General features: G+C 39.2%; 3 pseudogenes; 1 reads left to right on the top strand and 2 right to left on the bottom strand.

Annotated features, from left to right (window-relative positions):
• Positions 1-6,904: 6,904 nt before the first annotated feature.
• On the bottom strand, positions 6,905-9,668 carry LOC107516636 (annotated as a pseudogene).
• On the top strand, positions 9,228-9,346 carry LOC118607957 (annotated as a pseudogene).
• Positions 9,669-21,454: 11,786 nt separating the features above from the next.
• LOC118608450 lies at positions 21,455-21,573 on the bottom strand (annotated as a pseudogene).
• Between the last annotated feature and the right edge of the window lie 749 nt (positions 21,574-22,322).

Raw genomic sequence — 22,322 nt, 5'->3', positions numbered from 1 at the left:
CTTAAACTGTTTTGTATTTGATTTCTATACCTCATAATCAAAAGAGTCAACTAATACAACTTTGTAAGATAATATTCTTTAAACAATGAAAACAATACAAAATATATAATTACCATAAACAACAAGAACTATAAAAGTATTCAGACTCTTTGACACAGTAATTTTATTCTGGGGAGTATAACCCAAAGACCTCCCCCTCATACACACACACAAGCCTAAATTAAACAAAAGCATTCAGGTGATTGACAATAATAAATTACAAAAACAAAATGGTAAACAGCAATATGGGTGACAATCAAGCAAAAATTTTAATGACATTATGTGGATGATATAAGAACATGAAAATGTTCATACAAAATAATATAAAGTGAAAAAGCAAGAAAAATAACAGGCACATATTGATAGGTGTATAGGGATGAAAGACCTGAATACACACTTGACAAAAGCCCATGTAAAGTTGGTCCATTTCATTAATTACCAGGGAATTACAAATTAAAACCATAATGAATCACCACTTCACACCCACCAGTATGGCTCAAAAGAAAATATAATACCAAATGTTGGTGAGAATATAGAATAGCTGGAACCCTCATATACTGTTGCTGGGAGTGTAAATTGGTACAATCGTATTGAAGAACTGTTTGGCAGTAATCTATTCTGCTCTTGGGTATACACCCAGGAGAAATTCATGTACTTGAATGTTCAGAGTAGCACCATTTGTAACAGCCCCAAAGTGAAAACTACTTGAATGCACAATTGTGGATATTCACACAATGGAATACTATATGCAGGGGTCTGCAATCTATGGCCTGTTGCCTGTTTTTGTTATTGGAACACAGCCACGCTCATTCGTTTACATATTATGTATGGCAACTTTCATGCTGCAAAGGTAGAGTTGAGTAGTTGTGACAGAAACCATCAACAAGCCTAAAGCATTTATTACCTAGTCCTGTAAGAAAAAGTTTGCTGACCCCTGCTATACAGCAACAAGAATGAACAAACTACAAGTACATGCAACAAATGAATGAATCTGTCAACTGAAAAATAAGACTGACTAGATGTTTCAAAAACAAAAAGGATTTATTTGGAATTTAAAAAAAGGGTTGCAACCTAGTGCATGCAGACATGGCAAGCCATGTGCACACTGTCCTGCGTGCCAAGATGGAGGGATATTTATATAATGGAAAAAAGAAGTTAAGGGAAGGGCAAGTTAGAACCATAGCACTTTATTATAAACATAGAGTTCTTCATGTAGATTCATTCTTCCTGTTCATTCTCTGGATAATGTACAGTGCCAAAACTCCTCCCATAAGCCCTAGTTCTTCCCATAGACCCTCCTGATTGATTATGTTCCCTTAAAATTCCATTTAGTCTTTTATCGAATCTCACAAACAGATCATTGGGTGGAAAGCCAGACACAAAGGAGTACAAGTTGTATGATTTCTTTTATGTAGAATAAAAAAGTAAAAAAGCAGGCAAAATTCTCCTATGCTGTTAGAAGGTAGGATGGTGGGTGCTTTTAGGAAGGTAGTAGAAAAACTGGAGAAATCTAAACAGTTTATAGTTTAGTTCCTTCATTTTGGTTCCTTCATTTTGGCTAATGTACCATGTACATTATGCAAGATGCTTACATTAGGGGAAGCTTAGTGAGAGATGCACAGGAAGTTTGTACTGGTTTTGCAACTTTTCTATAAATCTAAGGTTTTTATAAAATTAGAAGTTTTTTAAAAAAACTATAGAGCTAGCAGTGGTTCACAAATATTTGATCTCAGAACCCCTTTACACTGTTAAAACTTACCGAGGACCGCCAAGGAACTTTTGTTTGTGTGGATTATAGCTATTAATATTTACAGCATTAGAAATTAAAACTGAGAAATTTTTAAGTGTATATGTGTTAATTTGTTTAAAATAAGATAAGGAACCTATCACATATTAACATAAATCAAATGCTCCTATGAAAAATAACTATTGTTCCCCCCCAAAAAAAGCCAGAAGTGTGGCATTGTTTTGCATTTTTGCAAATCTCTCATGCATGGCTTAATAGAAGACAGCTGTTTTCTTCAAGTGCTTCCCCCTTCAATCTTTGTGTCAGCAAACATACAGAGCCCTTGGAAAATGCCACTGTACACTCATAAGAGAATGACAGTGAAAAAGGCAAACAATGTCTTAGTGTTATTATGAAAGTAGTTTCAACCTCGTGAGACTCCTGAACTACACTATATAGGAATCGATTGTTTTTCATTTGATTTTTTGCTCAATAAAATTGCTGAAAGTAGATGATTTTTTAAATGTTAAAAACAAAACAAAGTCTTCTGCAGGAAGCTAATTAAGCATCACTGCCAAGAGGCTAGCAGATCCTGTTCTAGCTTGTGTTTCTGCATCTCCCCTGCAACAGAACAAGGCTCCTGCGCTCATGGCCAAGGACACCCTGTCCCCACTAGAAAGCCCTGATCACCACTCAGGGATCCAGCAGATGTCCATGCAGGAGTTTTAAACACAAGCAATAAGGCTGACCCTGAGATTATGCCTGGGAGTGGAATGTAGCCTGCTCGGCTTTGATTCAGCGGCTCACACAAGGGTACTGGGCTTCTGGCTTCAGGGCATGAATGTGCCCAGGCCTGCATGCAAGGAGATGTTGCCAACAGGGCACCACCACCGACCGAGCCTGTCTAGTGCCACTAGCACTACTCGGCCAAGCCCCACCTTCTTTCTATTTCTTAATTCTTTATATCAACTAGATTTGACTTAGAACTTTTTATTGAAGTGTAACCTATATAGAAATATATGATATGTGCATGTATGGTAAAACACAGCTCCATGAATTTCCACAAATTGAGCATATCCGTGTGGCCCTTACCCTAGGAGCCCCCATGTAGCCATTCCCAGTCAAATCCCATCCATTCAGTTAGATAATCATTATCCTGACTTCTAACACCATAAATTAGCTTTCCAGTTTCTATGCTTCACATAAGCAGATGTGTGAGGCTCCTTTTGCTCAATGTTATATTTGTATCAGTATCCATGTTGTTACATTTAACATAGTTCATTAATTCTCATTGCTGGACAGTAAGTATTCCACTGTATGACTATAGCAGAATTTCTTTATCAATTCCTCATGGACATCTGGGCTATTTCCAGTGTGGGGCTACTATGAATAAGGTTTCCATGAACATTCTTGTAGAAATCCTTTTGAGGAAACATTAGCTAGTTTTAAATGTAAACTTACTGTGCTCATGGGCTTTTTTAATCCAACAGTATAGGCTATAATGTGAAAAGCAGAAATTGCCTTCCCCATCTCTGCCTCCTTTCAACACCTTCATTGTAAGCCGTATTAAGTTTCTCATGAATCCTTCCAGAAGTTTCTTAAGCATATAAACACACACACACATACAAATGAGATCACTCTTTTTGTACTTAGGTTTTGTTTTGTTTTGTTTTCATTTAACAGTTTTCTTGGAAATGGTATTGGTCGTGACAGGCTAGAATACATTGAGGTAATAAAAAGCAATCACAATCTTGGGGGTTTAAATGTTTCTTTCCCACTCCTACCACATGTCTAACCTCAATAGATAAGAGGGCTAAACTCATCATTGTCACTTGGAGACCCAGGCCCCGTCTCAACGTTTGTATCTGCAATCGTTGGGGCAGGGAGAAGGGAATGTCATGCATCGGCAAGTAAAGTGTTCACCCAGAAGGGATATAGGTCACTTCTGTTCAGATCTCATTGGCCACAAACCTTGTGACCACACCTATCTTCAAAGAGAGTAGGAAAGTGCAATTCTACCCTGTGTGGGGAGGGAAGAAAGAAGCAGAACATTTGAAAACATCTTTAATGATAATCGCAGACTTCTTTCTACCTCAGTACTCATAGATCTACTACATTCTACCACAGTAACGATAGACTGCAATTTACTTAACCAATTCCTATCATTGGACAATACAAGCAGTGTGATAGTGAACATTCTTTCATATTTACCTTTACCTGTTTGTTTCAATATATCTATAGGATAAATTCCTTGAAGTAGAATTGCTGAGTCAAAGAGTTTGTGTACCTTTAAACTATGCTAAATATTGCCAGATTGTTAGGTATTATGAAATCATTTCCTGAGGGAGTTACTAATTTGCACGCATACCAAGATAGAATGAGAATTTCTATTTCTACCATATCCTGGTTCTATCTAAATTTTAAATCTCTGGCCATTAGGTAAGCTATATTGTTTTATTTTTATTTTATTATTTTTGTTTTTTTAATCCAATTTATGGGGTAATATTAGTTATTATAATATTGTTGGTTTAACTTGCATTTCTTTAAGTAGGAATTACATTGAGCATTTTTTTTAAATTTTTAAACATTTTATTTATTTTCCCCCCTCCCCCCGACCCCCTCCTCTCTCCCTTCTGCTAACCACTAATCCATTGTTTGTCCTGTTCATTTGTTGCTTTTAGGTTTATATCCCACATTTAAGTGATATCGTGTGGTTTTCAACTTTTTCTGTCTGGCTTATTTCACTTGGCATGATTATTTCAAGGTTCATCCATGTTCTCGCAAATGGCAGTATTTCATCTCTTCTTATGGCTGAATAATATCCCATTGTATATATGTACCAAAGCTTCTTTAGCCAATCATCTATCGTAGGATACTTCAGTTGCTTTCATGTCCTGGCCACTATGAATAATGCTGCTATGAACATCAGTGTGCAAATATCTTTTCAGATGTAGGTTTTCAAGTCTTTGGGGTAAATACCCAGTAGAGGAATTGCTGGATCATAGGATAGATCAATTCTTAGTTTTTTGAGGAATCTCCATGCTGTTTTTCATAGTGGCTGTACCAATTTGCAGTCCCACCAATAGTGTATGAGAGTTCCTATTTCTACACATCCTCTCCAATATATTATTACTTGTCCTGTTGATTATAGTTATTCTAACAGGTGTGAGATGGTATCTCAATGTGGTTTTGATTTGCTTTTCCCTAATAGCTAGCGATGTTGAGCATTTTTATATATTTCTTGGCCATTCGTATGTCCTTTAGGGAGAAGTGTCTGTTCAGGTCCTCTGTCCATTTTTTGATTGGATCGTTTGTTCTGTTGTTGTTCTTGAATTATATAAATTATTTGTATATTGTGGATATTAGGCCCTTATTGGAGGCGTTGCTTGCAAATACATTTTCCCATTTGGATGGTTGTCTCTTTACCTTGTTGACAGTTTCTTTTGCTGAGCAGAAGCTTCTTAGTTTGATGTAGTCCCACTCGTTTATTTTTGCTTTTACTTCCTTTGTCTTGTCTTTAAGGACCTTGAGTTTAGTTCTCATGTTTTCTTCTATGCATTTTATTGTTTCAGGTCTTATATTCAAGTCCTTAATCTATTTTGAGTTAATTTTGGTGTGCAGAGACAGACAATAGTCTAGTTTCATTCTTTTACCCATTTTTCCAGCACTATTTATTTAAGAGGCTTTCCTTTCTCCATTGTATATTTTGGCTTTTTTGTTAAAAATTATTTGCACATATAAATATGAGTTTACTTCTGGACTGTCAAGTCTGTTCCACAGGTCAGTGTGTTTGTTTTTCTGCCAATACCATGCTGTTTTGATTACTGTCACTTTGTAGTATAATTTGAAGTCGGGCAGAGTAATGCCTCCAGCCTCATTCTTTTTTCTCACAATGAACATCTTAACACATGCTTAGTAGCCATTTATATTTTTTTTTCTGTAAATTACCTTTTCCTGACCTTTGCCCATTTTCTGTTGGGATACTGGTCTTTGTTCTCATTGATCTTTTTGTATATTCAGGAAATTAGTTGACAGTATGCCATCTGTATTCCAAATATATTTTGGGAGAGTCTCTATTAATCTTTTATCTTCTGTTATGGTATTTTTGTTTGCACAGACATTTTAAATTTTATATAATTAAACTACCCATTTTTTTGTTTTGTGGATTCTGGGTTTGAAAACTTGTTTTTAAAGGCTTTTTTTTCCCAACAAAAATTATTTTTTAGATCACCCATGTTTATTTCTAAAGCTTTTATATTCCTTTACTCTTGGAGGAGCTCCCTTTCTTCAAAGGATAGGTTGGTGTTACCAAAAATTCATTTCTTACAGAAAGGAGTAGATAAACATTGAACCAAACTCATACATTTTGCATTTCATCTGCCTCCCCTTACTCCTCACCCCCTCCCCAGACACATCCTTAAAACTCTTTTTCCAAATTCACTCAATTATTTCTCCAGGAAAATATCACGACTGGCCTAATTACAGATATTTCACTTGGAAAAAATTGATCTGGGTCAGTGGGAGCTGTTTCTGCCTCCCTTTTAAGTCTTGTTTCCTGAACACAAACCTTATAATTATAGGTGGACCAAGTTGAGCTGATGGAATAACCACAAAACTGGCAAGATAAAAAGATCAAGAAAACTGAGGATAGCTACTTTGTATTCCCTTTTTCCTAGGAATGAGAACTTCAGAAATCCACAAACTAAAAACTTGTGATACCTAAATTTAAGGAAAAGAAGCAAGAGGGGGATGAAACTGTATATTCTAACATATATATAAAAAGGACACCACTTCCTGGCTTAAACTTTAAAAAGTATATAAGTGCTCCAAACTAGAGACACCCCAACTCTTCATCAACAGCAGAAAAGGTAAATAAATTATGTAATATTTGTGAATATTACAGTGAGAGTGAACCAACTAGAACTACATGCCAGAGCATAGAACGTTTGGTACCCCCCCACACACACACACATGAAAATGCATACAGTATAATTAATTTCTCTAAAGTTCAAACATAGGCATAGCACACACACACACACACACACACACAATATATATATATATATATATATTATTTTTTTTTTTTTACAGAAAAATAAACACTTTTATTACATAAGCTAAGATAGGAAGGAGGGGGATTTATTTGCCTTTCCGGGCCTTGATTTTCCTCAGATGAACTCTAGCTCCTTGCCCTCTTGCACATAGCCATCTTCTCAGCCACGTTGGCCTAGTGTTGAAGCATGCATGCAAGAAGCTTGCCTTGCTGGAACTGCTCTTCTAACTCAGGGGTCCCCAACCCAGAGCCACGAACCGGCACCAGTCCGTGGCCTGTTAGGAACTGGGCCACACAGCAGGAGGCTTGTGAGTGAAGCTTCATCTGTATTTATAGCCACTCCCCAGTGCCAGCATCACCGCCTCAGGTCCACCTCAGATCATCAGGCATTAGATTCTCATAGGAGCACCAGTCCCTGCTGCCAAAAAGGTCAGGGACCACTGCTCTAGAAGACTGCTGATTTTGGCATTCTTTTTTCTTTCATCATATTTCTTCTGAATTTTCTTTGATCATTTTTTTTGTTTAAAATCTCTTCTTCCTCCGGAGTCAGCTTGGCCCCTTCTTGCAGCCCAGGGGCAGTGAGTGCATAGTGACACTCATACGACTGTCCGTCTGGTGTGTACTATCAATGAGCGTGATACAATTATTTACTAGGGTCTTTGTGTGGACCAGTTTGTTGTTGCATGCATTGTAGACAGCATCAATAATCCTTATTTTGCGCATACAACACTTGGGGCCCCAGGAGAATTTCCCCACGTTCAGACCCAAGGTGTGGTACTTGCTGCTTCCCTGCACTCGGACTGTGTGTACATGGCAGGGGTCAATCTTAGCATTGGCAGCGGAGCGTCCTGGCACATATTTTTGCTTCTTGTGGGAGGGCTTTCTCTTGCCCCTAGTCTTGCAGCACTTGTGCCAGTTGTCCCAAAAGATGCCTATGGCTTGGTGGCAGCTGAAAAAAGCTAAACCTTATTGTTTTAGAATACACATATGAATAGTCAAATTTTAAGGAAAAGCAAGAAAATAATTACTATAAAAGTCAGGAGAGGCATTATTTCTTGAGGACAGAGAGGACTATAATTGGGTAGAATACCTAGAAGCTTCAAGTGTGGAAGCAATGTCCTAGTTCTTGATCTGGGTGCTGTTGACATAGGAGTTCACTTTATAAACATTTGTTAGATCACACGTGTAAGTTTTGGGCACTTTTCTGTTTTTTTTTTTTTTTACTTCACAATAAGAAAAGTGTTTTTAAATCCTTAGCAGATTACACAAAGTTGAATTACAGTAAAAATTCACAGTGGTTTAGAGTCGTTGTGGGCAAGTCTCCTTACATTTGAAGAATTCACATAGAGTTACCAGATAAAGTAGAGGATGGCTGTCCAGTAAATTTAAATTTCAGGTAAACACTGCATAGGTTTTGGCATATTTCAAAAATTTCATAAAACATGATCGTCCTAAAAAATATATTTGTTTATCTGAAATTCAAATTTTACTTGGCTTCTGTATTTTTATTTGCTAAATCTGGCCACCCAAAACAGTTCAGGACAAGAGTACTGGGGTCAAAGACCAAATATTAGAACAAAAGATGCTCCTAGTGTTATCACTTAGGAGATTACAAGGGTTTTGGGATCTTTGCACCAAGAACCAGTGCAAACGCCAATATATATCTTTATTTTCTTACAAGATGTAATTTACATTAAAATCGTACACATTTTAAATATATTTACATCATATTTTTTAATTGAAGTAGGTGGTAAAAATCAAAATTTCAAAGCATCTGTATATATTTCAAAAATTTTTTTCTTCTAAAATATTCAAAATTTTGTATTAAAATTAAAGACGTTGATTGCCAAAGGCTGGGGCAGGGGAGGAATGGAAAGTTAGTGTTTAATCGGTACAGAGTTTCGGTTTTGCAAGATGAAAAGAGCTCTGGAGAGAGAGAGTGATGATGGTTGCACAGCAATATAAATGTACTTACTACCACTGAAATGTACAGTTAAAAATAATTAAGGTGTCAAATTTTATGTATATTTTACCACAATAAAAATATATTTAATTAATGACAAATATAATCAACAGGTATCTAATTTTTACCCAAATTATTTAAATAAAGGCTGTTTAAGTTTTTGAAAATTTGATTAATTCTTATTAAATATTTTGTAACACTAAAACAATATAAAAAACTGGCATCAAAACTATATAAGGGTCTAACCAATGTACTGTATACTTGAAACTAATAAAAAAAACTGGCATCATATTTCACACATTTGGTGAAGACCTACATATATGTACCAAATTAAGAGTAATATAAATTGTTTTGTATATTGTTATATGTTCTTAAATATTGAACAATATTTTGCCAATGTTCCTCAGCTGCTATGTTGTGAAAATTACTTTAATGAATAAGAACCTGTCTACAGCCATGCCACTCTGAATAAGCCTGATCTCATCTGATCTTGGAAGCTAAGCAGGGTCGGGCATGGTTAGTACTTGGATGGGAGACCACCTAGGAAGACCATGTGCTGTAGGTGTAAAAAATACAAAAATAAGGGACTGTAAGCTGACAAGGTCCTTGAAATCTGTGGGGTCAACCAAGGGTTAAAAAATAATAATAATAATGAATAAGAACCTTCAGAACCATAAATTGGGATTCTAAGAGAATCAAGAAAATGGACACTCAGAACCACTAGGGGAACTGCTTTTATTCACGTGTTCTAAGAGAAAGGAGTTGACAAATGCTTTTCTCTTATGGAGTACTTCAGTCTTCAAACCCAACTACTCACTCTCTGAAATGCTCTTCACCTCTGGTGTCTTCAGCAGCACAACCCACAAATCTCCACAGCATGCGACCATGGTTACCTTTTGTTTGAAGGACACGGCATGCCTGAACATACCATCAGTAATGGGAGTGGATGTTCAAGGTCACAGCCCAGGCTGTGCCAATGCTGACCAGCCAATCCTCAGCCCATGTGTTAATAAATGTATTTTGTGACCTGTGAGGGTCTTTGAAATGTGGGGCATAGGGTAAGGCCCCTCTCGCCAAGATCTAAGGATGATACTGGTCAGATCAAAATCAATTGTTGAAGCAAAGAACCATTCAGAACTTCGGCAAGAGAAAATTTTACAAGTTTTCCTCCAGTTCTACAAACATGAGGAAACAACAGTGCTCTTGTAAGAAGTTCCATCACGGCTAACGTTAAATGTCAATCAGGAAAACAACAATGCTGGTTTAGCCACACCACACCTAAAACCTTCAGGTAAGAAGCAAAGAGCCCCTCATTGAGGCCTTCCCTGTTTCCTTTCTTACTACCAAATAAGGACAGAGTGGAGCGATTCCTTCTATAGTCCCTAACCCCAACCTGACTTGGGACACCGTTTTCCACCCTCCAACGGAAGTGAACTTCTCTCTTCAGTTTGGGACTAATTTACGAAATATCCAAGTTTTGAACACCCAGGCTAGGGGCTTAGCAGCTGGCGGGGAAGGGGTATGAGGCCTGAACTGAACTTTGTTCTTCCGGTTAGTTGAGTGTCTCCACCCTGCCTGCCCCTTTCAGCAGCTGGCAACTCCGGCTTCATCAGAGTGTGCCCCATAACACCTTTTCCCCACCCATACTGCAGAAGATTATAGAACTCTCTCTGCTATTCCTTTGAGCAAGAAACTGAAATCAGTGACTATTACAAAACCTACAGAGGTGACTGATGGTCTTCTACCCTGTGACTCCATGATGAGGCTGATTACAATTATTAATCATTCTCATTGAGGCTTTTTAAAATGTATCTTTAAACATAAGTATTTGTATGTCACAAAAACCATCTCAAAATAACTCTATTTCATTATAATAACTACTAATTATCTATTTAAAATAGGGTTTGTTGCATAAGCTTGTGTACAGAATATTGAAATCATTTCATAGGTAGCAAGACTTACGTATAAGACAAAATAAATGAATCCCAAATCAATTCAGAGCTAAGGTTACCTCCTGTTCCTACCTCTCCTCATCCTCAACTATCATCCACTTGGCTTTATCCTACAGTTCTCTGTGGGATTTTTTAGGAGAGAACTTTAAATGCTTTATTTCAGAAAGTGAAAGCTTTGCTGCTATACCCTGAGCTCCCAGAATGGTGCCTGGCGTGTTGTAGGTGCTCGGTCAATAGTCACTGAATGGCTGAATCGATTCTTTTAAAATTTATCAGGGTTTATATGAATCAGATTTCTGATCAAGAAAAGTTATATCCTGCTCAGCAACAAAAGTTTGCCAGATTTTTTTTTTCATTATAATTTTTTTTTCAGATTATAAAAGTAATTCGGAAAATTTGAAGATTTAGAAAAGTAGAGAATTTGGAAGCAACCAAAAATATGAAGAGAAGAAATCCTGATGTCTTATTACTCCAGGCTGCCACAAACAGTTGAAGGTTTTTAAGATTGCAATTAATCAAGTAATCTGTGTTTATAATTGAAATATTAAAAATAGAGACAAAAAGGAAAAAAAAAGAAATAGTGGCATTCTCAAAGGAGAATGGCTCAAGCCTGGAGCTTTAAAGAAAGCAGTTTTCAATTAATGAGGGCAGCTGTGACATTGCTCTGAGCTGCTGTACAGCTTGGAGCCCAAGGATGAGGTCTGACCCGGCCCCCACATTTACAGGGCCCCATATCACATGTCTAATGATTTTAAATGTATACATCAGAATTTAAAGTCCATATTATTTAAATCATGCTGAGATTTTATTAATTTGAAATTTTAATTAAATGTTTTGTTAAATGTTTTTCTAAATATATAACTTTTTGCATCATTAGTGGTCAACGTCCATCTGGGTTCCATTGTAGAGAACTGATAACTTGCTTCCTGCATATTATAAGTGTGAATGTGTCTGTTTGTATGTATATCATACATATGTATAAATTTAAGAGTAATATGAATTTTTTATTGCCTCATAGTGTTTCTTAGCCTACCTCCAGAACCATAATTCGGAACACAGAAAAGCAATAATAGGGACACCCATCATCAGTGGGAAATGATACTTGGTTTCATGTGAATCTCTTGTATTCATGGTATCTGGAAGGAAGGGTTTGACAAGTTAATCTGTCTTTTCCTTCACTTAAACCTTCTGCAGCTCAAATCCTCCTCACTCTCCCAAGTAGTGGCCATCTCCAAAATCAGAGGAGGCACACTCCATAAACCTTCATGACATCCATAAATAATGTCTTCGGTTTTGAGAACACAGGGCGAACACTAGACAGAAGTATTTCCCTGGAGCCTGAACAGTGGTCACATGAGTAGCTGTCCTGAGAAGGGCAAAGCTCAGGACTCAGGGCTATGCAAGCACTGACCACTGGATCCCAAGGTGTAGGTAACCATGCAATCTCTACAGATTCTTGTGGTATGTGGCACAAGGATTAGGAGCTCCCTTTGCTGCCTGGGGCAGCCCAGCGCATGTGAAAGGCCCACCCAGGACAGGGCTATAAAGAGCTGCAACAAAGAATGCTTCTAAGTAATCACCTGTGCTTCATGGGACACAGGCTCACTTTTGAAGCTGATTGCCAGAGGCATTACCACTGACAGAGATTGCCTGACCTGCTGCAATGCTGTTTTGCTAGAAGATAGGCCCTATCCCAGGCAGGTTCTACAGTATCCTTTGTGAAGAGAAGTTGGCTGTTTCCCCCACGACCTCACTGAAACCAGCCAGAACTGGGAATGAAGCCAGGAGACTGTGGCTGTGTGTGAGATCCCCTAGCCCTAGGATTGGGCACTGAGAGGGAGTTCCATGAGGGAAACTGGGAGCCCAATGAACTAGGCTGAGGAAGAAAGTGCCACCACAGGCATAAGGAGCAGCATATGCACCAGCCCCATTCACAAGATGTCTGGGAAAAGATCATGGATGAGCTGGTGAGGTGGTCACGTTTGCCATTCCTTCCTTCCACAGCCCAAATCTCCTCTGATGAAGGGCAAAAGAACATGGTGAACAGAGCCAAGAGTATGAATGGGCAATGCCCAAACTACAGGAAACTCTACAGGACAAAACAGCTCAGGCCCTTCAACAGATAAATTGTAAGGAAAAGAAAAGGATAGAAGGGGGAAAATAGGTTAAAAGCGACTTAGAAAATAGTTAAGTTTCTGAAGGGCAGGCTAAACTATGGTATGTAAGCATGCACAATTGGGTGATAAAAACTATTGTTTTTTTGTGATTAGCGTAGAAGTAAAGATCACAGTTACTTATAAAGGAGGGAGGGAGCTATGATTTGGATGGGAAATGGATGGGAAAATATGAAGGGATTTCTAGGATGTCTGACAAAGTTCTATTTCCTGATCTGGATGGTGGTTACAAGGATGTTCGGCTTAAAATAATTCATTAAGTCGTACACTAGTTTGCTGTGTCTGTGTTTAATTATAGTAAAAATGGTTGGGTTTTTTTTACTCTCCCCTGTAATATCGTTTTTCTATATAATCCACAAGGACTTCATTTTGTTGTTCTTAGGACCCAGAAACCCTCGGTTTAGTTCTTAAAATTTCCAATTCTCTGGTATTTGTTGTGGCCACACCATTTATGTAGATGTTTTCCAGATGTTGATCATATGTTCTGGTTATTCTGGGGCAGTCCTGATTTTAAATAGTCTATTTGCTTGTCATTACAAATTATCATTTTCCCTTAAATTCCAGGATCTAAATGTCTAAATGAACTAAAATATTAAGCATTTTTCGAGATCATAAGGCTGAAAAAAATAAAAACACCACTTTACAATTATTCACAAAGTTGAGTTCACAGTGACCTATGTTCTGTTGAGAGAAAACTGTGTATGCACCACATTCTGGTCAGAATGCCTTGGAGCAAGGGGCCAGGGAAGAACAAGAGAAGAGTGGTGAATATTTCTAGACCTTCTTCCCTGAGCAATGCTGACCTCCTTGAAGTGCAGAGTGTGATACCCCAGGGGACCAAAGATAGTACCTGGATTTCTACTGAAGTACAGAGAGCTGGAGGATGGGCCTGTTTTAACAACCACTGGGACCAAGGATGGGAAAGTAAGGTCAGCAGGCAAGTCTCCAAGTTAGAAGCAGAGATAGAAACATGGGGCAAGGCCGGGGGTCAGGAGACAAAGAGAGGACAGGACTAGGCATATGTGTGGAAGTGGTGACATTCCTTGCTAGTCATCCATTCAATAGGGGATGGTAAGATGACCTGGTTTAAGGGCAGCCCCCACCCCTCTGCCCTCTCCCACCTAGGCAGTTGGGCAGGGAAAGGCAGAATCGAGACTGCTCCAAATTCATTTGAGGGAATGCCTTTTCCTGAAAAGGAAGGCAGGTTTTCTCAGGTGCTTTGTCCCCACCTCCTCTTCCTATAGTACGTATTAGCTAGAGCTAGCCAGAGTCACTACTACAACCCAGTAACTCCTCCCTGAATTCTCTTGCTTCCCATCTCCAGCAGTGGGGCTCTTGTGGTGGAAGATATGGTAATCCCCAAAACCTGTGAATGTCACTTTATGTGGCAAAAGGGACTTTGCAGACGTGATCAAGTTAAGGATCTCAGGATGGGGAGATCAATGTGGATTATCTATCCAGGTCCAATGTGATCAGAAGAGTCCTTCTAAGAGGGAGTTAAGAGGGTGAGAGTGAGAGAAGGCAATGTGATGAGGCCAGAGAGGGAAAAAGAGAGAGACAGATTGGAAGATTCTACATTGAAAGCTTTGAAGGCCATGAGCCAAAGAATGCAGGCAGCCTATAGCTGGAAAAGGCAAGGAAATGCATTCTCTCCTGGAGCCTGCTAAAGGAATACAGCCAATACCTTGATGTTTGGACCTCTGACCTTCCAAACTGTAAGATGATCCGATGTTGTTTTAAGTCGCTAAGTTTCTGGTAATTTGTTACATCAGCGATGTAAATCTAACACAGGAAGGAATGCAGTAGGCTCTTGATGAGCCAGACCATACAGGGAGTGGTAAAGATGCTGTTGATTGCCTGGATAGGGGTCACTGATAGTGGAATTCCATGGAAATGAGAAAGCCTGTGAGCTTGCATGGGCCAAGAAAGTGGACTTCACATTTTCAACAGGGAAAGCTGAAGCAGTGATGGGGGTGAGGGAGAGTCTTGGGTTGTTTTCTCTGATTGTGTCCCTTGGAGTCCAATGTCTGTCAGTCCATGCCATATACCCCTCTTTCCCAAATTGTAGGTTACCCTATTGGCCACCCCTAAATCTGATAGGGACTGTCCTATGTCCTACTGAGACAAGAAGTCTTGCTAGATATTGATAGGCAGTTGACATTATGGTGTGGCTCAGGGACAGTAGGAATGAAAGCTCTAGTGACCAAGAAATGAAATGTTCTGGATAGAGGAAGGAAAATTTCCAGATTACCTGTTACCCAGATGATGAGTTAGTGTGGGGCCACGTGAGTTATTCAGTCTAGCTGTAGGGCATGAACTGGAAAGCTGCGGTAACTGTTGCCCAATGACAGGAACTCTGGAAGCTTCAGTTGCATCATCTGTGAAATGGGCTGAACATAGTACCTACCTCCCAAGGTTGTAACTAGTCTTAAGGAAATAATCACTGTGACACACTTAGTGCAGCGCTTGGCACATATAAAAGAGCTCAGCGAAGGCTATCATTATGAAAAACTGTAGCCTCAATTGGAAATCAGGTAGAGAGTGGCCTGCGGAGGTGGTAAGGCTCTTTGATAAACAGGGCAGATAGAGGTCTGTCAGGTGCTGGTAGTGATGTGTCAGACCTCGCTGTGACACTGGGATGTCGCAGGTCCATCAGAAAGTCTAGCAGGTGGCTCCCTATAATGTTCAGTGGTCAGGAGCAGATGTCCATGCTTGTCTTTGTCCAGGGCACATATATACAAGGGGGCAATAGTGCACCTCCCCAAAGACAGGTTTTGGGGTCCAACAACCATTTCATCCCTGTTCCTGTAACATGGGGCATGTCTCTGCCCTGGATAAAAGTAGCCAGGCAGTCCAGTGCTGGGAGTTTCATCCTGGGACTGAGCCAGAGCAGGACACCTGCAGGACACAGGTGGAGCAGAGAAATCTGAGGGCAAGGTCAAGCACAATGAGCACCAGGCCTGAGGTAGCCAAGATCATTTGAGGATTCCAAAGGGTAAGAACAGGACTGGACCTGAAAGAGAAAATCCAGTATAGGAGCTGGAGTCCATAAGGGCAAAGTTCAGTGGGAGAACAGGAAACATTGGGCAACTCCTCACCAACTGAAGACCTGGGAACCCATGGAACTCTCCATGGCATCCAGGTAGGGTATGCCTGAATAAGTTGGGCTAAATTTGTCAACAGTTCCAGGCTGTTTGAAGAGTTTGAGGAAGTTGATCTTGAACCATTTGTACTCAGTGGAAAGCGGCATAAATGTTTTTCATAGTGGGAAGTCTGACTTCATAAGCACACCCAAAGAACCATCAGTTTCCTACCAGTTCTGCAGCTCCTATTGTATTTGCAAAGAAAATTTTCATAAAATTATTCTATTAAAATGAAAAATAATTTTATAGTCATACAAACAGTTCTCTTTTAAAAGGATCACCTCATTACCTAACACGGCCATGATTTCAGATTGTACTAAACATGAATTTTCACATAGTTAAAACCGACATATTCACCGGTACCAAGAAAAAGTGTAACAATTGTGGAAAAGTTGTATTCCAAAGCCTCATAAGAATTAACTAGTGGTATTGGGTGAGACTTTATCTCTTTGATAGTTTCATCTTTGATCATAATGTTTCTATCATTACTAAAATATTTTATGATTATTCTAATTTTAATAGGGAAAATCTAGGATAATCTGAAAATGCATGGAAACTTTTTAAAACCCCTCTTACTTCTATATCACAGTGTAGCCTCATCTTTCTATTATTTCTCAATTAGAAGAGTAGTCAAAAGGAACACACTCCAAATCAGGAATAGTGGAATGTACCTAAAGATATTCGACAAGAAAAAAAACAAGAATACTGGTCCTTCTAATTCTAGGGAAGTGAGATTGTTTTATTGGTTATCTAGTTTGAGGGATCTAAAAAGTAATTGACTATTGATACCATTTGCAATGACATGGATGGACCTAGAGGGTTATTATGCTGAGTGAAATAAGTCAGACAGAAAGATAAATACCGTATGATTTCACTTACATGTGGAATCTAAGGGACAAAAAGAACAAACTAATGAAAAACATACTCACAAATATAGAGGACAATTTGGTGATGGACAGAGGGGAGGAGGGCTGGGGGGCTGGGAGAATTAGGCGAAAGGTTAAAGAAGTACAAATTAGTAGTTGATAGATAGTCACAGGGATGGTGAGCATGACATGAGTAATACAGTTAGCGTTCATATATTGGCTAGGTGGAAAACCAGAGGAGAGAAGAAGCAATTAGGGGGATCATTTTATAAAATATATAAATGTATAACCAATGTACTGTTTACTTGAAACTAGTAAAAAATAATACAAAAAGAAATGAAAAGTAATTGACCATTGAAACTGTAAAACCTCTCCTAAGTATTCAAACAAATTACTCAGAGACAGGCCAAGAACTGCTGAGTTCTTCAAACAAGGACATGTAGACTCACCAATCGATGTTCCAGCCAGTATGATCTTATCATTTGCAGAAAAACATCCTAACAGGCGTGCGCTGTTGGTTGGCTACAGATTCTCAACCTCCTTTTCTATAACATAGGGTAAAAATGCCACATACTTGCTTTCCCAGATTCCCTTGTAGCGGAGAGTCATGTGACCTAGTTCCGACCCAAGAAATATAGAAGGAAGTCTACTTGGAGTTTTAGGAAAGGAATTACCTGCATTCTTTCCCAATCAAAATAAAAGAGAGAAGCATAGGAGGAGAGTTGTCTTCTCTTATCAAATAATATAGTGTGAAAATATAACTCTTGAAAACGTGTCAACCAGCTTGTGACTATTAAGAGCAAAACTGAATATGAGAACAGGATACAGGATAGCAGAGTAGAAAGAAGAGAGGAACTGAGTTCTGATGACATTGCCAACCCTCTGAATCTACCCTTGGTCTGCCCACTTCACACTCACTAAGAAAGCAAGAAAGAGCCTTATGGTTTAACTCATTGTTAGTAAGATGGGTTTTCTCTTACCTGAAGTTTAAAGCATCCTTACTGACATACCCACATTTATAGAACTGTAGAGTAAGAAAGGAAATGTGACCGTGCAGCATGATCTCGTTCAGCAGTGAGCATTTGCATGGTCATAGTAATATAACTGCTAACTTGTTTTAACCAAAAAATATAAAATAACCCTTTTGGGGGAATAAAGGGAGGGGGAAAATGGGATCAGGTTATGTGAAAAGGTCCAGTCTTCATCGCTATGATAGGAAGTCATCGATCATGTCTAAACTTAAAAAGTAAAATATAGTGATTTAAGTGCACTAATTAGAAATATATAGGTATGTATCAGCTGAAAGAGAGAATAGGGCTAAAAGTATCTGCTTTGGAAGAGAAGTGAAAGAGGTAGGGAAAGCGGAAGGCAGGGTGATTGCCCTGATTATGAGCTTTTCGGTTCCATTTGACTTTAAAAAATGAAGATGTATTCTCTGGTAAAATCTTAAATTGATTTCAAACCAAATAAAATAGAAAATGTTACAGATTTGGAGACAAATTTCACTAATTAAATTATGTCAAAGAGAAACAAACTAACCAAAAATGAATGATTACATGAGAGATTACTCATTAACATGCTCTAATATCATTTAATAATCATAAAAAATGGGTAGAAATTACAAAGACAAGGCTATTTGAGGTGGATGGTGACGAGTGTTTATAACGAACATAGGAAATGTGGAGACAAAGTTCAAGGCAAAACTTTACTAGTTTTGTGCATATCACATGCTTAGTCTTATACTTGAATTTCTTTCTTTGGATCTCTGCCATAAAGAAACTCAACATCCCAGCTGGGGGGCTAAGAGTAATCAACAATCATGAAGCATAGCACAGCACAAAAAAAGAGTCAAGAGGAGTCAATGACCAGGCACTGATATGGTCAGATGCGGCCCTCTGGGCAATGTGAGTTTGACCTGGGCTGTAAGTAATGAATAACGTTTCAGGAGGCTGCAAGAAGGAGGGTGGGATTCCAGGTAAAATAAATAAGACAAATAAAGTCATTATAGTAGGAAATATCCTTAACACATAAAGAGCTCTTCTAATAAAAGAAAAAGACCAGGAATCCAGTAGAAAAAGGGGCAAAGGACATAAGCAAGTATCATTCACACACACATACACACACACACACAAAACAACGCAATAAAAATGGATGTTGAATAATTAAAAGATTTGCAGCATAGTAAGAGAAATATCTGATAAATTCCATTTTCATCTCTCGAATTAACGAAGATCAAAAAGTTTGATAACTTGGTGTGAGGCAGGAAGAATTCTAAGATGAGGTCCCCGATTTCCACCCCATGGTATACAGGCACCTTCTCCCAGTTATTCACTCATATACTAATCTAGGTGTTGCTGCGAAGGTGACCTTAAGATGATCTGAGTGGGCATGACCTAATCACACAGCCCCTTTAATTCTAGGTATAGAGATTGCAGACTGGGAAGTCAGAGAAGCACAAGAAGAATTTGATTCACTTAAAAATGAAAAGGGCCATGTGGCAAAGAATGTAGGAAGCCTCTAGCGGCTGGGAGCAGCCCCCAGCTGACAGCTAGAAAAGAAAAGCAGACATTAGTACAACAACCATAAGGAACTGAATTCTGCCAATAACAGAAACAAGCTTGGAAGCAGGTATTTCATCAGCATCTCCAAACAAGAGCTCGGCCTTGCTGACACCTTAATTTTAACCTTGTGATATCCTGAGCAGAGTATCCAGCCATGCCATGACAGACTTCTGACCTATAGAATTGTAAGCTAATAAATGGGTTTGCTTTAAGCCACTGAGTTTGTGGTAATCTATTATACAGCCATAGAAAACTAATGTACTGTATTTAAAAGGGTGTAGAGAAACTGCTGCATTAATTTATTGCTAATTATCATGTAAATAGGTATAACCTCTATGGTGGACAAATTGGCAATATCTATGAAAATTAAAGTTGCTCATCCTTTTAACCTAGCAAATCTACCTTTAAGGATTCGTCTTACAGATATACTCACTTGTGTGCAAGATGATCTCCAAACAATGATATATACATCGCAGCATTGTTTGTAACCACAAAAAGACTGTCTGCAACTTAAATATCCATCAATAATAGGCTGGCCAAATACATGATGGTATGGCCCCCAAAAGGAGGCTGCTCCAGATACACTGATATAAAAAGAGCTCCAGGAATTATTTTTTGGTAAAAACGTAAAGTTCAGGTGGTATATAAGATGCTGCTATTTATATGGGGCCAAAAGAAAAATATAATCAGATATGTTAGTCAATGCACACGATATTTCTGGAAGATAGATAAGAAACTGGTCCCAAAGGTTGTCCTTGGGGAGGGGACCAAGTGACTAGAGGACAGAGGAAGGAGGAAGACTGTTTCCAGGTTACCTTCCTTCTTTTTCGAGAACAAAGAAGGTGTACATATTATCTGTTCAGAAAAATAAATACGAACGGAAGAACATGATTAGCTCTGCCCTTATGGGTACTTGAAGAGAATAAAACTACATTTCTTTAAAGGAAGGAAGAAGAAAAGGGAGGGAGAGAGGGGGAGGAAAGTAGAAAAGGTGAGGCTTGACTTTCTGCCACTTGCCCTCTGTTCAACTATATACTTCGACTCAGGATCAATGCTACGGCTCATTTTCTGGCAAATGTCCGCTTGCAAGTGGGCTCAGAGACTTCCCTGTGAGGATGACCTGCCATTTCCTTGTGCTATGTACCCACCCACCTGACTCCCAGTACATGCCACATAAATATTTACTGCGGGAATAAGTGATCAACTGATTGCTGCTTTCCCTCACAACATTAGGGTGGAGATGAGGTTTTGTTTTGATGTTTGTGAAAGATTTCTAAACTCTGGGTAAAAAGTTGGCATTTCAATATTAGCTGTCGTCTTTTTTTTTCCAGCAGCCGCCAGTAGGGAAAGAGGCTAGTAGGGTGTTTGCTCACAGTGATGATGCAAGTTCGAAATTGAGAAAAGAGTTGAATACAACATAAAGGGATCTCACAGGCTCACAGCACCTGGCTGTGTGTAAGACCCGGGCCAGATCACCAGGACAACTCTCACACTTGCCTACCTTGCATTCTGGGTGTTCTGAACTATTTACAGTTCTGTATGGTTTCTCAAACCCACAAACCTTTCCACGTGTTGGTCCCTCTGCTGGAACCCAACCCTTTCTCCCTCTTCTTTGCCTGACCAACTCAGGCTTCTCATCTGACTTGCCTCAAGACGTTTGTTAGTGAAACTTTCATGATCCACCTGGTCTGGGTTGAGGGCCATCCTCTGTGCTCCTTTAGTTCTCTCCACTCTCATCCCTATTGTCTTAGTTTGCACCCACCTCCAAAGCAAATTCTGTATTAAAAAACAAAATTTGACCCAGTAAACTTGAAGTTCTAATTGGCTTCACTAAGCTATTTGGGAATCAGGCAGCATGCCATCTAGCAACTAGAAGCATACTCAGAAGGTTTATACAAAAAGGAAGGTTTTTATATGGAAAGAGTAGGGCAAGGGAGCTGTTAGCAAAAGAAAAGGTTAATTTTATTCTTTTTAAAATGGCTACAGCACCCGGTCTTCCTAGGTGGTCTCCCATCCAAGTACTAACTAGGCCCGACCCTGCTTAGCTTCCGAGATCAAACAAGATTGGGCACGTTCAGAGTGGCATAGTCATAGACAAAAAAGATTAATTTTAGATCAGGACATCTTTGGGGGAAAGGAATGGCAAGTTTTTATCACGCAAACTGCCTCTTCTTTCCGGGGGGGTGGGGGGGTGGGGTAGCGAGATTGAGAGGATGAGATTGAGAGGGCCCATGTGACAGATTACCTCATTGGTTGAACAGAAAATTCCAGACTGATTGATTAAGATTATGTTTCTGGGAGAGGTCAAAACAACAATTAGGTCAGGTATTAAATCTGGGTTTAGTATCATGGGCTTTAACACAAGTTTTCTCTTTAACACCTGAGACAAGGACTTTGTGTACAGGTGGTTTATTTGAGAGGTGACCCCAGGAATCGCAAGTGATAGAGTGGGGAAAGTGAGCCAGAGAGAGAAGCCAATAAAAGATGAGTTTATGAGCTGATTACCACAGTGGGCAATGGGGGTCACCTGAGGGGTCACCTGGGGGGTCACCTGAGACACTGGCGGAACAACCCTCAAAATTGGCCCATTGGAGGATCGGGAGTCTGGGGCGTTTCTCCACCAACTTCCATACCCTGTTGCTAACCCGCCTTCACCCAGATACTCAGGCTGAGAAGCTGAGGTAGTGTGGTCACCTGCCCACTTCACCCCTGCAGGTGAGCTAGGACAGGGGGCTCAAAGAAGATGGGGTGGGCCATTAACAGTATTTGCAGCATCTAGCATAACACTTTCACAAGAAATGGTAAGTTTGTTTTTATTTTCTCCCTCCCTACCCCCATAGACTGT

The sequence above is a fragment of the Rousettus aegyptiacus genome, unplaced genomic scaffold (genome assembly GCF_014176215.1).
Source record: "Rousettus aegyptiacus isolate mRouAeg1 unplaced genomic scaffold, mRouAeg1.p scaffold_m13_p_9, whole genome shotgun sequence".
Classification (NCBI taxonomy): Eukaryota; Metazoa; Chordata; class Mammalia; order Chiroptera; family Pteropodidae; genus Rousettus; species Rousettus aegyptiacus.
The sequence above is the reverse complement of the archived record's forward strand: the minus strand, read 5'-3'. Positions and strand labels throughout refer to the sequence as shown.